Here is an 18021-nt window from a genome sequence, read left to right as displayed (position 1 = left end):
AGTGCAGACGGATTATCGTAAATTCATATGCTTGGGATGCCTCGGCGGGACTCAAGTGAGGATTGAAATCCATGACGGATGATTGTGCTGCGTAATTGGACTGGTTCGGAAGGCAGTTGAAGAACCAATTCGGGTACCCGATGAGCTTAAAACATCCCGATCAACTTGTAATGACCCGTACGGTTGCAATGAGTGCATAGAGCATTTGAATCTTTACTAGGTTGAGTTGGCAGGTTAAATCGTTGGGCGTGCTGCGGCTAGCGGGGTTGATTGTTGCGGGCCGAAGAGTGCTGCTGGCGGGGTGTGGGCCCAACATAAACGGGCTGTTGGGGTTGGGTATAAGATTGGCCTCTTGTTTGATTTTGTGGAAAAAAATGAGGAACATGCGGATTTCGCTACTGCCCATTGTTGGGTTTGGATCGATTTTGTTGAGGCTGAATTTTCTGACTCATCATTGTCGAATCTTCTTGGATGGGTTGAATGGTGGGGACGAGTTGTGGAGTCTTGGTGTGTTCTTCTGAGATTAGTAAGCCATGGATCTTCCCAAGGTCGGGTAGCGGATCCTTGGTGAGAATTTGAGTGTGAAGAACATGATAGGGTTCACTGATACCCATCCAAAGTTGGTATACACGTCCATTCAACACCTTTTTTTTGCCATGCCTTGGCAATGTTACACGTACATTCTGGAGGTGGATCGATACCATCAAGTTGATCCCAAAGCGTCTTGAAACTGTTGATGTTGAGATTACCTTGCTGAAGATTGCCGATCTCCCTTTGGAATTTGAAGATGGTAGCATTATTGCCTTGAGTGAATCTTGACTTGAGTTCACACCACAGTTCATACGGCGTGCAGCAACTTGTTAAACTTGGTGTGATCGAGTTGTCGATGCTATTAAGCATCCATGAAAGAACCATTGTTGAAACTCGTTTCCAAAGGGGCTTAATATCCTCATCTGTTGGGGAAGGGAGTGAGTTGCCGATGAAGCCTAATTTATTTTTCGCACAATGAGCCATGGTGATAGCACGATTCCAAGACCCATAGTTTGTGTGGGTCAAGGCAACATCAACAAGGGGATTTCGGGGATGATCAGTGGAGTGCAAAAAATAAGGAGAGGAGTTATCAGAAATTAATTTCTGAATCTTCTCTTGGGCATTGGCCATGTCGGTAAAGATGGACAAAAGATTGAAGCTGCTGTGTTCCTCTAGTTTGTTTTATGCGGAAGAAGAAGAGCACGAACCGCGCTCTGATACCATGATAAATCGAGAATTTCTGTTGAATATGAATTGTTTCTCCATAGAATTAATTGTAGCATACAGCCATACATATATAAGATAGAGATGCAACTAACTAGGAAAGGATAAGTATGGAATGTAGAATAAGGGAAAATTTCAAAATGACACCTGAACTTTGCACCAAATATCACAGAGACACCTGAGCTTAAATTTATTTCAATTCAACACCTGTACTAACAAAATCCCTAAATTTAGACACCTGAACTTAAGTTTATTTCAATTAAACACCTGTACTAACAAAATCCCCAAATTTAGACCCCCGCCATTAAACTCCGTCCCAAAAATTGCTAACATGGCATCTCCAACCCGTTTAAGTTGCCTCATTGCACATATTTCCAACAAGGGACGATGCACCCAAGCGAAACTCATAGGCAGACTTCAGGTCTAGGGTTGAAGTGAGGGAGATGGTGGAACCATAGGCAGACCTCTGGAGAGAGAAATGGAGGGAAATCAATTAGGTTAAGGTTATTTTTCCTCCAAACCATGTTTTTTTTTACCAAACCAAGTTCTTCTTTCTATTCGGCAGACTTCTAATGATGGGTTTCGCTTGGGTGCGTCGTCCTCTATTGGAAACATGTGCAATGGGGCAACTTAAACAAGTTGGAGATGCCATGTCAGCAATTTTTGGGACGGAGTATAATGACGGGGGTCTAAATTTGGGGATTTTGTTAGTACAAGTGTTTAATTGAAATAAACTTAAGTTCAGGTGTCTAAATTTGGGAATTTTGTTAGTACAGATGTTTAATTAAAATAAATTTAAGTTCAGGTGTCTCTGTGACATTTGGTGCAAAGTTCAAGTGCCATTTTGAAATTTTCTCGTTGAATAATAATCCAATAATTATGGAACTAATCATGATCCTAATTGATTGTTGCCGTGTGTGGAGTGATCTTCCCATGATGTCCGCTAATAGAGTAGATGTCAATCCATCTTCGGCTGGTGGAAAGAAACATAACAATTGTATGCACTGGTGCTTACTGGGTGTTACAGATACTTGGAATAACTTGTTTATCGCTCATCTAAGCAACATCAAGGTGCGGAACGGAGTTGAGAGGTAACTGTTTCATTCTTACCACAAGAGTTCTTTTGTTGTTGGGAAAATTGTATATTTTACGTAGCCATTGTGTTGTTTGAACCAATAATGATTGCAGTAGGTTTTAGTTATGGTTGAGGTCGACTCATGAGTATTTTGTACCGAAATGGTGCAGCCGATCCAATTGATTTGGAATGAAGGTTTGGTTTGGTTTTGTTTTGTTTTGTTTAGATGTACAAAGCATGTATAGGATACGAGATTCAATACAGATAGAAAGATACATAAATTTGTTGATGTTCCAGAAGGAAAATGGCCCAATATTTTAGTTTCCATGATATCCTCATCTTTAATATGGGACACGGGTAATACTATATCTCGGTCATTATGTACAATCTATTGCTGAATTGAAACGTTGGGTGCATTATCTTTTCCTCTATTAAGTAACTCGAGTTCTGCTGCTTCTACATACATGGTAAAGAGTGCCCTTCTAGATGTCAAAGCAGGAAAGTATAAATCTACCCCTTATGTTATCCCGGATCCACTAGGAGTTACGGTGTACAAGGCCCTCCATGGCTCTATGCTCATTTTATTGGACATAATCCACGTGTCTGAGTTCAGAGCAGATTAATAGTCTTTTTTGAAAGTTCGTACCACTTTTCAATTTTCTTACATCGTGTCATTCATAATGTTTTATGCGATTTTGAAAAAATTGTCTAATAAACTATTTGAGATCTACATCAAATAAGATCCATATTGAATGTAAAATTTATTAGCAATTTAAAAGTAGGTAAATGATTTTCACACTTCTTTTTTTATGAATGCACTTTATCCCTTCTCTTTTAGTGCAACTTTTATGTATAATTTTTCGCTATAAGCCAAAAAATGGAGTGCATTTATAAAAAAATGGTTCCTTTTTTTATTTTTTTAAAAATGCATTCTATTCCATGTCTTTCAATGCAACTTTTATGTGTTATTTTTTACTAAACGACAAAAAATGGAGTGCATTTATATATTTAACAAAAGAATGAAAATCATTCCCCTAAAAATATAACCCATTTAAAAAACAAAAAAATTATTACCATTAAATGGAGATGGAGGGAGGATTTAACAGTAGTGGTAGAGCCAACTTGTCTATTAGGCCAGTGACGAATATGAGCTTTAGGCCTCAAATTTGAGAATGACCTGTTTTTTTATGAATACTATATATATTTATATGGGAAAATTAATTCATTTTATACTGTGTTGAAAAGAGTTTTACATTGGATGACAGTTTAAGTAAATCCATTGGCCTGCCAAAGGTTCTGGGTAGCCAAACTTGATGTGCAACTTTGGCGAAGTTATTTTTGGTGTCAAATTTTGCAATAAGTTTTGCTTTGCTAAACCTTTATCAAATTTAATACCAGTAGGGGCATAGGCCCCACTACACTTTCTAGTACTTTCAATTTTACACCTAAATTATAAAAGTCATGGCAAATTGTATCCCAAAAATTACTGGTTCTCTAAAAAGATTCTCTTACCTTTATGGTTTTACACATCATCTACTCATAAATTCGAGCAAATTTTATGTTCCAAGTTCAATTTTTTTAATCATTTGTTGTATATTTAATGGTGCCCCCACCGAACAAGATTTCTGGCTACGCCACCGCTTGCCACCTCAAAGCCTACTGATTCCTCCTCTGTCCTCTCATCCTTCAAGGGAAAAGAATCATAATTGTAACAAAATAACTTTTGCTCTTTTTTTTACTTTGCACTGAAGCATGTCAAAAAAGACTTTGCAAATAATTCTAACACGGTAAACACGCATATGCCACCAAATCAATAACCCTTTGGGCTGAAATGTTGCAGTCTCCTTTGGATTGATCATAAAGGGCACCTGTAAACAAGAAATGGTTAATGAAATCCTACTCACACCGCTTCAATAATTTCTCAATTACAAAGTCATAGTGCTGTTGCAGTCATCAGATAGTACAAATTTTTTTGGTAAGTACAAAACAAAATATGCAGGAGTCGACCTCAACCATAGCAAGAAAGTACGGCAACCCATGTCGATTCCAACAGAACGACTGCGTAACATATACAACTTTTCCAACAACAAATTAACCAACTTCGGTAAGAAATAGTACAATTACATCTCAGATCCGCTCCTTAATGTTGTTTAGATGAGCTATAAAAAAGTCATTCCTAGTATCCGTAACTCCTGGTAAGCTCCAATGCATACAATCATGTTTCTCTCCACCAGCTGTAGATGGACGGCCATTTGCTCTGAACTCAGACACATGGGTTATGTCCAATAAAATGAGTGCAAAAAAGACTATTACAGGGTGACGGATGTAGTAACATAGAATGTCTTTCCTTGAGAAGAAAAGGGAAATTGTAGGGGAAAAACACGGAAGAAATGAAAAATTACTTTAAGAAACATATACTTCTACCTTCCCAATTTAAATGTCCCTTACGAAAATTTGTGCATTTTCAAACTCCGAAAAAAAAAATTATTTGTGTACACCAAATTAAATGAACACTATAATTTGATGTCAAAAATATAAAAACTATAAAAAAATTGCAATTTTAAGCGGCCAAGAGCAGTTTGAAGTGGCCAATTGCAATTTTAAGCGGCCAAGTGCACTTTTAAGTGGCCAAGTGCAATTTTAAGCGGCCAAGAGCAGTTTGAAGCGGCCAAATGCAATTTTAAGCGGCCAAGAGCAATTTAAAGCAGCCAATTGCAACTTTAAGCGGCCAAGAGCAGTTTGAAGCGGCCAAGTGCAATTTTAGGAGGCCAAGAGCAGTTTTAAGTGGCAAAGTGCAATTTTAAGCTGCCAAGAGCAGTTTTGAGTGGCCAAATGAAATTTTAGGCGGCCAAAAGTAAATAACCGCGGCCAGGGAAGAAAAGATCACAAAACGGGGATCACAAGCGTGGTTACGTTTTCCTCATAAAATTGGACTACGACCAATTTCTCGCGGCCCAGAGTGATTTTTAGCGGCCACGTGCAATTTTAAGCGTCCAAGTGTAGTTTTCAAAGCCAAGTGCAATTTAAAGCAGCCAAGAGTAATTTTCAGTGGCCGAGTGCAATTGCAAGAGGCCAGGAGTACTTTGCCGCGGCCAAGGAATGAAAGATCATGGCCAGTGGATTAAAATGCGTGGTCGACAAATACGCTTTTGTCATAAACTAAGTAAAAAAATGTGTTCAGTTCAGCATCCACCGTCGTCCTCCCATATATGGCAGTAAGAGAGACTCAAAACACAACCACTCTCTCTCTCTAAAACCACCTAGACTTCAACCCCGCAGAATACTTCAAACCGATCAAGGAGATCTACAAGGGCTGGAATTGCATTGGGACTAACAAATTCGACGCTTTTGATATCGTTAAGCGGTGGTGGAAGGAAGCCCCGTCACTGTGGTCTCCAACGGTTCGATCTTCTTCGGTTTCTCAAAATCTTCAGAGACACTACTATCGGTACTCTCTCTCTCTCTCTCTCTCTCTCCATACTTTTTGACAGTTACTTGATAACATTGCTGAAGACTGAGCTTTGTTTGTTTAGCGAAAGAATATAGCAGTAAATTGAGTAAAAAAATGATTATTTTGAATGTGTTAGTGTGGTTTGGACATTACTTTGGTAGATTGGCCAATGGAGTAGTTAAGAACAGCGAAATGGCTACGGCTGATGGTAACAATTAAGAGAAGCGGATGGATAGAAATTGACTCTAGCGGCTTTAGTTTGAATGGGACATGATCCGGTAGTAAGGAAAAGCAATATGGTTACCTTAGCGGGTAACACTAACTAGGAAATGATAAGTATGGAATGTAAAATAATAATCCAATATTATGGGACTAATCATGATCCTAATTGATTGTTGCCATGTGTGGAGTGATCTTCCCATGATGTCCACTAATAGAGCAGATGTCAATCCATCTTCGACTAGTGGAAAGAAACATGACAATTGTATGCACTGGTGCTTACCAGGTGTTATAGATACTTGGAATGACTTGTTTATCGCTCATCTAAGCAACATCAAGGTGCGGGAGCGGAGCTGAGAGGTAACTGTTCCATTCTTACCGCAAGGGTTCATTTGTTGTTGGGAAAACTGTATATTTTACGCAGCTATTGTGTTGTTTGAACCGATAGTGGTTGCAGTAGGTTTTAGTTATGGCTGAGGTCGACTCATGAGTATTTTGTACCGAAATGGCGTGGCCGATCCAATTGATTTGGAATGAAGGTTTGGTTTTGTTTTGTTTAGATATACAAATCATGTAAAGGATACGAAATTCAATACAGATAGAAAGATACATAAATTTGTTGATGTTCCAGAAGGAACATGGCCCAATCTTTTAGTTTCCATGATGTCCTCATCTTTAACACGGGACACTGGTAATGCTATCTCTCAGTCATTATGTACAATCTATTGCTGAATTGAAACTTTGGGTGCATTATCTTTTCCTCTATTTAGAAACTCGAGTTCTGCGACTTCTGCATACATGGTAAAGAGTGCCCTTCTGGATAGTCAGAGTAGGGAAGTATAAATTTACCCCTTATGTTATCCCGGATCCAATAGGAGTTACGGTGTACAAGGCCCTCCATGGCTCTGCGCTCATTTTATTGGACATAATCTACGTGTCTGAGTTCATAGCAGATTAATAGTCTTTATTGAAAGTTTGTACCATTTTTCAATTTTCTTATATTTTGTTATTCATAATGATTTATGCGATTTTGAAAATATTGTCTAATAAACTAATTGAGATCTACATCAAATAAGATCCATATTGGATGTAAAATTTGTTAGCAATTTAAAAGTAGGTAAATGATTTTCACACTTCTTCTTTTTTTATGAATGCACTTTATCCCTTCTCTTTTAGTGCAACTTTTATTATAATTTTTCGCTATAAGCCAAAAAATGGAGTGCGTTTATAAAAAATGGTCCCTTTTTTTAAAAATGCATTCTCTTCCATGTCTTTCGGTGCAACTTTTATGTGTTATTTTTTACTAAACGACAAAAAATGGACTGCATTTATATATTAAAAATAATAATGAAAATCATTCCCCTAAAAATATAACCCATTTAAAAGACAAAAAATTTATTACCATTAAATGGAGACGGAGGGAGGATTTAACACTAGTGGTAGAGCCAACTTGTCTATTAGGCCAGTGACGAATATGAGCTTTAGGCCTCAAATTTGAGAATGACCTGTTTTTTTATGAATACTCTATATATTTATATGGGAAAATTAATTCATTTTATACTGTGTTAAAAAGAGTTTTACATTGGATGACAGTTTAAGTAAATCCATTGGCCTGCCAAAGGTTCTGCACTGGGTAGCCAAACTTTTTTTTTTGATAAGTGCAGATCTTATTAAGCTCAAAACAACAATAAAGTCTAGGGATATAGTCTCTTACAACAACCATCAGAAAACAACTCCAAACTAGCCATCAAAACTAACAAACAAGAACCAAAAGAACTAAGCATGTAAGAAAATCGTACTAGATAAGCCCCAATTCCTGCACAAAGATTGATTCTCCGGAGACTGTTTCATCTTTCTCCTTGAGCTAAGGAAGTCCCGAACATCAGCTACAATGCTTCTCATCATCTGATCAAGCCCCATCACTTTCCCTTGAAAAATTCGACAATTTCTCTCCCTCCATAGACCATAGACAGTTGCTGCTAGGGAACATTGAAGACTAATAGATTTCAAACTTTTACCATTGACCTGCCCACAGTACCAGTTAAGAACCTCCACCAGGCTACCAGGCATATTCCAAATCATATTATTGGTAGCCATATGTTGCCACACAACAGTGGAAAAAGAACATTCCAAAAATAAGTGTTGGTGAGTTTTATCAACAGACATACAAAGAGGGCAGATGCCATCCAATTGCATACCCCAGCTTCTCAACCGATCTTTGGTGGTAAGTCTTTGAAGGACAGCCAACCGAAGAATAAAAGACCATCGAGGGACAGTATTACTGCCACAGACAATCTTGTGCCAAGACTGAGTCGGATACCTTTTCCTAATAGCATTATAAGCTGACTTAACAGTAAACATGCCACTTGGATGAGGTAACCAATAAACAGAATCTTCAGTGTTAGGATTTGGTCTCAAACTTGGGGAAGTATGAGCCATAATAGTTTGAATGGACTGATTTGTAGCGACCCGGAATTTTTTTTTTTTTAATTTTTGAACTGTTGTAAGTTAATGCGAAATTTGTGGAGTTATTTTGGTTTGGGGTTGTTTCCTTTCCGAAATATACATAAGAAAAGAAGAAAATGAAAACAATAACAATACTAATGAAAAATAAATATCCGCTGAGAGAAGAACTACAAAGTTTTAAGAATTGGATGTAACTGATGACAAGAACCACCTGGATCCCAATCACCCCCTTCAAAATGTTGAGGGGATTGGGTACGTAAAAATATGCTTGCACTTGGTTTCATTCTTTCCTCCACAAATGATATCTGGCATCATCACACATATCAGAAGCTGGAAAAAGAAAATAAGCCAAACACAAATACACGTAATTCCTATTGGCATCTGGGTAGGTTATCGAGTGGACATTTTCATTTTTTTTTTGCAACATCATATCATTGTGAATTTCGAATAAGTAACTACCATTAATTTTGTCGGTCAACTTAGCTTATTTACTTTGTCTAATTTCTAATTCCCAACTACCATATTGCTTTTCCTAACTACCGGATCGTGTCCCATTCAAACTAAAGCCGCTAGAGTGAATTTCTACCCATCCCCTTCTCTTAATTGTTACCTTCGGCAGTAGCCATTTCGCTGTTCTTAGAGCAACAACATCAGCAGAGCTAAAGAGAAGATTTAGGTAAAATAGCCATGCAAACCTTGAAAATCCATGCTACACCAAAGTAGCAAAACCCCAAGGTAAAATGCATTTGTTGTTTTGGTTCGGCAGAAATACCTATCAACTGTAGCTATGTATAAATAAACAAATATTATTCTTCCCCTCTCTCTCCCTATCACTCCCTCATTCTATCTCTACCCCTCTCTATGTCTTTCCCTTTTAATATATTTTATAAGGATAAAGAGGTATAATAGAGAAGATTGGTGTGGGGTTGAGAGAGATTTGAGTAGGTAAAATAGAAAAAGTAGATTATTGGATAGGTAAAATACATTTCACTGGTGTACATGCTCTTAACTACTCCATCGGCCAATCTAACAAAGTAATGTCCAAACCAACCCAACACATTCAAAATAAGCATTTTTCCCCCAATTTCCTGCTATATTCTCCCGCTAAACAAACAAAGCTCAGCCTTCACCGAAGTTATCAAGTAACTATCAAAAAGTAGAGAGAGAGAGAGAGAGAGAGAGAGAGAGAGAGAGAGAGAGAGAGAGAGAGAGAGAGAGTACCGATAGTAGTGTCTCTGAAGATTTTGAGAAACCAAAGAGGATTGAACCGCGGGAGACCATAGTCACGGGGCTTCCTTCCACCACCGCTTAACGATATCAAAAGCGTCGAATTTGTTAGTCCAAATGCAATTCCAGCCCTTGTAAATCTCCTCGATCGGTTCGGAGTATTCTGCGGGGTTGAAGTCTAGGTGGTTTTAGAGAGAGAGAGAGAGAGAGAGAGAGAGTGGTTGTGTTTTGAGTCTCTCTCAGTGCCATGGGAGGACGACGGTGGATGCTGAATTGAACGCGTTTTTTTACTAAGTTTACGATGAACGCGTGTTAGTCAACCACGCATTCTAATCCCCTGGCCGTGATCTTTTATTCTCTAGCAGCGGCAAGTTACTCTTGGCTGCTTACAATTGCCCTTGGCCCATGCAAATTGCTCTTGGTCGCTTAAAATTGAACTTGGCGTTGAAAACTGCGCTTGGATGCTTAAAATTGCACGTGGCCGCCAAAAATTGCTCTTGGCCGCGAGAAATTGCTCGTAGTCCAATTTTATGAGGAAAGCGTGTTTGTCAACCACGATTGTGATCCCCGAATCGTGATCTTTTCTTCGTTGGCCGCGGCAATTTACTTTTGGCCGCCTAAAATTGCATTTGGCCGCTAAAAACTGCTCTTGGCCGCTTAAAATTAATTGTACTTGGCCGCTTAAAATTGCTCTTGGCCGGTTTAAACTGCTCTTGGCAGCTTAAAAGTACAATTGGCTGCTTAAAACTGCTCTTGGTTGTTTAAAATTGCACTTGGCCACTTCAAACTGCTCTTGGCCACTTAAAATTGCAATTGGCCACTTTAAACTACTCTTGGCCGCTTCAAACTGCTCTTGGCCGTTTACAATTGCACTTGGCCGTGGAAATTTGCTCTTGGCCACTTAAAATTGCCCATGGCCTTTGAAAATTGCTCTTGGCGCTTAAAATTGCACTTGGCCGGATCAAACTGCTCTTGGCCGCTTAAAATTGCAACTAACCGCTTAAAACTGCTCTTGGCCGCTTAAAATTGGAGTTGGTCGCTTAAAACTGCTCTTGGCCGCTTAAAATTGCACTTGGCCGCTTAAAACTGTTATTGGCTGCGTCATACTGCTATTGGCCGCTTCAAAATTGCAATTGAAATCCGAAAATTATGTTTGCCCTTTGAATATCAGATTCAGTACGCATAGATAAACTTCTACAAAATGGAAATTGAGGCATTGATTATATAGCATTATAATGCAGTATTTTTCCTCTTTGAGAAGAAAATAGTGAGAGTCAAATGTCACAATCCTTTTTGAATTTTCTCGATTGACGCATTTCTTCCACGTGTCATTTAATTTGTTTGTTCATTGACAACCATTCCCGCTGATACTCAAATGAAGCTTTTATGTGCCCAACTGAAATTAAAAGGTTTAGTCATAATAGATTGATATCTTACATTCAAAGATTCTAACCTTTTTCTCACGATACCTATGTTTTTGACAAATTTACGTATCTTTCTATCGGTATTGAATCCCATATCATATCCGTGCTTCATATATTTAAACCAAACCAAACCTTAATTCCCATCATTTGGGTCGGCTACATAATTTGTTTTCTCCATTGCGCACATCCAGTTCCCTGATATTCAAAAAAACCTAGTTCCTTTGGACCAAACACATCAAAAGGGTTGTGCCCCAGATTTGCCCAAAAGCTCATACACACACACCGATCACACAGAACACAACCAATTTACATGGTTCCCCAAAGAACGGGTACATCCACAGCAGAAGAGAAGTGTTTCACCAAATGAGAAATACAAAAATGTTACATGGGGGTACCAATCACTCAACTTCTTAGTGTATCTCTCTCATCGCACACTCTCCTGCCAGAGCGCCAAAGCCTTACTGGAGGAGCTCGGCTCCCTCCCAGAGGAGGAGCCCTCACTCTATTCTGCTCTCTCCACTCTGTTATTACATAGACCTTTAGCGACGGAATGAAGAAAACTTCCAAGAGCATTGAATGCTCTTCGTGCATGATCGAATGCTCTTCGTGCATGATCTTCCCAGGGTGTCTACAATTTCTGCTCTTGGTCTTCCTTGACGCCATGGTTGACGACATCACAATTCCATCCCCCACTTGGGTGCCAAGTTGCCAACAAAAATTGAACTTCTAGCCCTCCCCTCCTTAGAGTGTAGTGCTACCCGCTAAGGTAACCATATTGCTTTTCCTAACTATCGGATCGTGTCCCATTCAAACTAAAGCCGCTAGAGTGAATTTCTACCCATCCGCTTCTCTTAATTGTTACCATCAGCCGTAGCCATTTCGCTGTTCTTAACTACTCCATTGGCCAATCTACCAAAGTAATGTCCAAAACACACTAACACATTCAAAATAAGCATTTTTTTGCTCAATTTACTGCTATATTCTCTCGCTAAACAAACAAAGCTCAGCCTTCACCGAAGTTATCAAGTAACTGTTAAAAAGTATGTAGAGAGAGAGAGAGAGAGAGAGAGAGAGAGAGAGAGAGAGAGAGTACTGATAGTAGTGTCTCTGAAGCTTTTGAGAAATCAAAGAAGATCGAATCGTGGGAGACCACAGTGACGGGGCTACCGTCCACCACTGCTTAACGATATCAAAAGCGTCAAATTTGTTAGTCCCAATGCAATTCCAGCCCTTGTAGATCTCCTTGATCGGTTTGAAGTATTCTGCGGGGTTGAAGTCTAGGTGGTTCTAAAGAGAGAGAGTGAGAGAGAGTGGTTGTGTTTTGAGTCTCTCTCAGTGCCATGGGAGGACAACAGTGGATGCTGAACTGAACATGATTTTTTACTTAGTTTATGACAAAAGCGTATTTGTCGACCACGCATTCTAATCCACCGGGCATGATCTTTCATTCCCTGGCCGTGGCAAACTACTCCTGGCCGCTTACAATTGCACTCGGCCGCTGAAAATTGCTCTTGGCTGCTTAAAATTGCACTTGGGCTTTCAAAACTGCACTTGGACACTTAAAATTGCACGTGGCCGCTCAAAATTACTCTGGGCCGCGGGAAATTGGTCGTAGTCCAATTGTATGAGGAAAGCGTGTTTGTCAACCACACTTGTGATCCCTGTTTCATGATCTTTTCTTCCCTGGCCTCGGTAATTTACTTTTGGCCGCCTAAAAGTGCATTTGGCCTCTCAAAACTGTTCTTGGCCGCTTAAAATTGTACTAGGCTGCTTAAAATTGTATTTGGCCGCTTAAAACTACTCTTGCCCTCTTAAAATTGCACTTGGCCGCTTCAAACTGGTCGTGGCCACTTAAAATTGGAATTGGCCGCTTAAAATTGCACTAGGCCGCTTAAAAATGCACTTGGCCGCTTAAACTGCTCTTGGCCACTTAAAATTGGACTTGATCACTTAAAATTGCACTAGGCCGCTTAAAACTGAAATTGGCCGCTTCAAACTGCTCTTGGCCGCTTAAAATTGCAATTTCTATATATTGTTTTATTATTTTTGACATCAAATTAAAGTATTCATTTAATTTGGTGTAAACAAATAAATATTTTTTTCGGAGTTTGAAAATGCACGAATTCTCGAAAGGGACATTTAATTGGGAAGGTAGAAGTATATGTTTCTTAAAGTGATTTTTCATTTCTTCCGTGTTTTTTCCCTACAATTTCTCTTTTTTTCTCAAGGAAAGACATTCTATGTTACTACATCCATCCCCATGTAATAGTCTTTTTTGTGAATTTCGAATAACTAACTACTATTACTTTTTTCGGTCAACTTAGCTTATTTACTTTGTCTAATTTCTAATTCCCAAAAGATATGTTTGGATGGCGGGAATAGAAAGGCATAATGGGAATCTAAATTGAATTTCCCACCATTCCGTACTTTGAGTAAAAACTAAAATACATGTGCACTACTTGTCATGCCTACTTTGATTTGTTGCTATGGAGCATTTTGCACATCTCAGAATTTTCAAAGCACCAACCAAACAAAGCATAAGGGTCATACCATATACTTTAGAACGCTATTGAGGCCAACAGCAGCAGGCATTAGAGGTGTCACAGATAGACCCTTTTTTTTTATTTTTAAAAAGGGTGTTTTTACAAGGGCAAACTTCGAAGGAGCGCACCACCTAAAACAAGAACGACTGAGATGCAAATAAGTAACTCAATATTTCAACATGAAAAACTGATAAACCAAACCAAGTGAACAAGCAAGTGTGTACGATTTAAAATCGTTGAACTACGAAACAATAAGTGTAAAAAAGCTCCTACCTCTGTCGTGTGTGGTAGCTTCTCACTAGGTGTCACTCGTTCAGTGGTTATGGTAAAAAAAAAACAAGAAACGTCCAGTAACTTTGGCAGTTACACCACAATGACTGCACAACCAGAAAGATGTGAAATCAAACTGAGAGAGGACTTCCACAAAGGGGTAGATTCGTACTTCCCAGCTTAGACTATTGATGCAGGGCGCCTTATGAACTGCGGAATAAACGCGCAACAAAGATGAACACAAACTATAAAGTTAGAGAAAACGCTCTCTAGACTCTTTTAATTTCAATAATAATCAATAACGACTCTCTTGCCCAGAAGGCTTACAACTTATTAAATAGTAGAGAAAACCCTAACCCTAATTGATTTGCCCCAAACTGGAAACGGAATCAATTAATGACGAAAATTGCCAAAAACGGAAAAATTCAGAATAATAGAAAACTAGAAAATAGAGAAAATTCTAAGACTTCTCCCAAAAGAACAGCTTAATTCGGATTCTCCTTGCCTAAGTTATAAGCAAATCAAATCTTTCCTTAAACGGCAAATTTGGGCTTTCGGGACCCTAAACGGCCGTAAACGGCTAAAAAACACACAGCAGCCATGAGTCTTGACCGTTTCGGATTGAACCCAAGTGGGCCCAAAGCCCAATCCCCCGGTAAGGTATTTACGAAAAAACCGGCCAGTAGAAATCATGCTTGCGGCGGTACCACTCCGCTATGGCATCTGCATCAACTATCCATAAGGGCATTCTTTACCACGTATATATAAGCCTCAGCACTCGAGTTTCTTATTATAGAGGAAAAGATAATGCAAGAATCCACAAGGGGCTGATAGCCCCCGTACCTATCCCTAACTACTTACGAGTGGAAGTTCTTCATTCTCCTATGCCCAATTCACTTGGTGAATATACATTTCAATTCAGCAATAGATTGTACATAATGACCAAAAGATCGCATTACCAACGTGATAGTGTCCCGTGTTGAAGATGAGGATATCTTGGATACTAATAGCTTGTGCCCATTTTCCTTCTGGAATATTAACATCAACTCTGTAACCCTCTTTATACCCAAAAGACTTCAGCACATCGCCATTACTGTTGGCTGACCACCTGTACAGCATACGAACAAAGTAAATCTGTGAGAAACCATGTCACATAGACTCGGGTACGGGTATGTCTAAGCCTTAGTAGCACGAAGCAGGGGCGGGAGAGCGGAGGCACCTAAAAGCTCCTAGGGAGTGTGGTTATCAATTTGCCAAAATCAATTCCATAAGTGCCAAAATTAATCCCCTATAAGGAATTGATTTTGGCACTCTTCTTTGGCAGCGTGGTTATCAATTTGGAGAGTACCAAAATCACTCCTATAAAAATTGTTGTAAAAAAGATTTTTGCGCGAGGGGCAATTGTTAAAAACACCTTTGTGACACAGCTTCAAAACACACCAAAAGTGTTTCTCTCTTTATATATTAGAATATATGACACATTTGTAAAACACACCAAAAGTGCTTCTTCCTTTATATATTAGAATATATGACACATTTTTGTAGTACCTGCCACAAAGTGCATGGTGCAAGTGTAAATGTGTAATGCATAAGTCGGAGCAACGCAAGGCCAGCGGGACACGAAATAAGCACTCCTCTCCTCTCAAGAAAGGCTTGCCCCGGGTCAAGTCTTTCATCATTGCGATTCAATTTCTACATCGTTGCCTGCCTGCCATCGTTGTCATGGTCAACCATATTTTAGTGAAACCAGTCTTCCACGGAAAACTACAGATAGACTTGAAACACACATAATAATTAACTAACCTGGCTAAGGGCTGGTTGGGCTTCTGGTCCATCTTAGCAAATTTATGATGTCGAAAGTGACTGGGATTACGATAATTAGCTGGTGAATTGATTAATTCACTTTCGGGTGTGAACAATCGGGTCCGCTTTAACTAGCTGAATATGATTTTCAGAATTGCTCAAATCATCTAAACCTTAAGCATGCTCATGTGATCACTTAGTAATCAAAGTGAGTACTAGCTAATAATATTCCTAGAGATAAAATAGAATTTTCAGATCAACTTTTCCTCATACGCGACGATGATCAGTAGACTGATTATCTTTTTGCCTGGACCGTCACACCTCTGGCTATGGTCAATTACATGATGGTCAGGATTTAAGATAGAAGAAGAGCAGAGTAACAAGGACTGAAAGATACGAGTTAATCAAAACATGGGTGGTCAAATTACAGATCTTCTACTAGATGGAATCATCAAAACATCGAATTTTGGACTGTCGCCTTAAGAATGCTTAATCTGGATGGTACTATATTGAACACGTTATCTGGGTGATGTGTTAAGTAACTTCATGGCAACTCTTTTTTCTTTTTCTTTTTTAGTATAAAACAGGTAGACAAACTTTTTTTTTTTTTATAACCAAATGTCTAGGCCACCTTACGCACGCATTGATTAATCTTGGGAGACCATAAACCCACCATCCACTAGCAGGGCCCCATTTAAAGCCAGAGCAAATGCACCGTATGAACCGGCCTCAAAAAGTTGATAGCAACTGAGGGGTTTCAAGCCTGAGACCTTATAAGGGGCAAACCACTAAGTCTCAAATCCTTGACCACTCGGCCAACCCCTTAGGTTAAAAGGTAGTCAAACTTGATGCCAAACTTTTGCAAAAGTCAGTTTTTGTGCCAAATTTGCTGAAGTTTAACTTTTCCAAACCCAACTGATTTCTTCTCTTCAACGGAAAAAAATCACAATTGTTCCAAAATAGCAACAAATCGGTACAATAGCTTTGCTATATATTTTGCTTCCTATTTGACTTTGCACTGTAGCATGCCAAAATCGACTTTCGCAATGTGATTTGATGCGGTGAACTTGTTCTAAGGAGAAGAATGGTTGACCTATGGTAGCATACCAAATTAGTTACCCTTTGAACAGAAACGATTGCAGTCTCCTTTGGCTTGATCGTTAACTGCGGTAACCTGTAACAATGAAAAATGATTGCAGAATCCAGATCAAAGGACTTCGTCTCAGTCTATACAGAAAGGAATGAAGCAAAAATGGTTAATGAAATCCTATTGAACACCGTTATGATGGTTAATAGAAACAAGAGAACGAAGTTTTTAATTGACTTCTTCCACCTTTTTTTTTCTTTTCATTTTCCTCCTCCAATCCCAGATCCATACGTAATATATAGGAGAGAAACGATATTTCTACTTGACCAACAGGTGGAAATGTCTTCCACTAGAACTTCGAGCTCCAAATTGTTTCTCCCTTCCCACTTAAGAGATCTGTAAAGCTTATGACCATGTAAACCTTGAAATGCCCTGACAAATTAGTCAAGATTCATATGTTCTTAGATTCAATCATTCGTTATTTCTATGCAGTACCATTAGTGAAGCCGATTGTCAGCTTGTACATAACCTTTTGGGTACAAAATACACATGAGTCAACCTCAGCCACAATTAAAACCTACTGCAACCATTATTGGTTCAAACAACACAATAACTGCTTAAAATATACAGTTTTCCCAACAACAAATGAACCCTTGCACCTTGCAGTAAGAATGGAATGGTTACCTCTCAGCTCCGCTCCTTGATGTTGCTTAGATGAGCAATAAACAAGTCATTCCAAGTATCCATGACACCCAGTAAGCACCAGTGCATACAATCATCATGTTTCTTTCCACCAGCCGAAGATGGATTGGCATTTGCTCTGAACTCAGACGTGTGGGTTAGGTTTAATATATTGCACTCAGAGCCATTAAGGGACATGTACAAATGCAGGTTCACCATCTGAACCTCCGCATTGGTTCTGTTGCTATTTAGGGAGAATTTTTTCAACCTGAAAAAAAAAAAAAAAAAAGGTCAGAACCTGACTGTGGAATGAAAACAGGTTTGGCTAGTAGTTTCTGAAAATTGTCTTAGAAAAACCTTTTGAAAACTTCACACTTTTCATGAAACAAAGAATATGTTCCAAAATTTCAAAAACAGTTTCCGCTATATGGAAGCAACGAGCGTTCCAATTTTTCATTCTTTCCATTCCGAAATATCCATAAGAAAAGAAGAAAATGCAACAATAACATCATTAAAAAGGT

The 18021-nt window shown here is 38.9% G+C and overlaps 1 protein-coding gene and 1 long non-coding RNA gene across 3 annotated transcripts in view; one reads left to right on the top strand and one right to left on the bottom strand.

Moving 5' to 3' along the window:
* Positions 1-295: 295 nt before the first annotated feature.
* The window catches only part of LOC131307749 (uncharacterized), a 55850-nt gene continuing 38124 nt past the window's right edge, over positions 296-18021 (top strand). The window contains exon 1 of the long non-coding RNA XR_009194212.1: positions 296-501. This is a non-coding gene — a long non-coding RNA (uncharacterized LOC131307749). The remainder of the gene's footprint in view (positions 502-18021) is intronic.
* LOC131307748 (protein trichome birefringence-like 13) overlaps positions 14667-18021 on the bottom strand; it is a 53678-nt gene continuing 50323 nt past the window's right edge. For both annotated transcript variants that reach the window (XR_009194209.1, XR_009194210.1), the window contains exon 2: positions 14667-15037. The gene's annotated coding sequence lies outside the window, so the exon portion shown is untranslated. The remainder of the gene's footprint in view (positions 15038-18021) is intronic.

The sequence above is a fragment of the Rhododendron vialii genome, chromosome 11a (assembly GCF_030253575.1).
Source record: "Rhododendron vialii isolate Sample 1 chromosome 11a, ASM3025357v1".
Taxonomy (NCBI): Eukaryota; Viridiplantae; Streptophyta; class Magnoliopsida; order Ericales; family Ericaceae; genus Rhododendron; species Rhododendron vialii.
The sequence above is the reverse complement of the archived record's forward strand: the minus strand, read 5'-3'. Positions and strand labels throughout refer to the sequence as shown.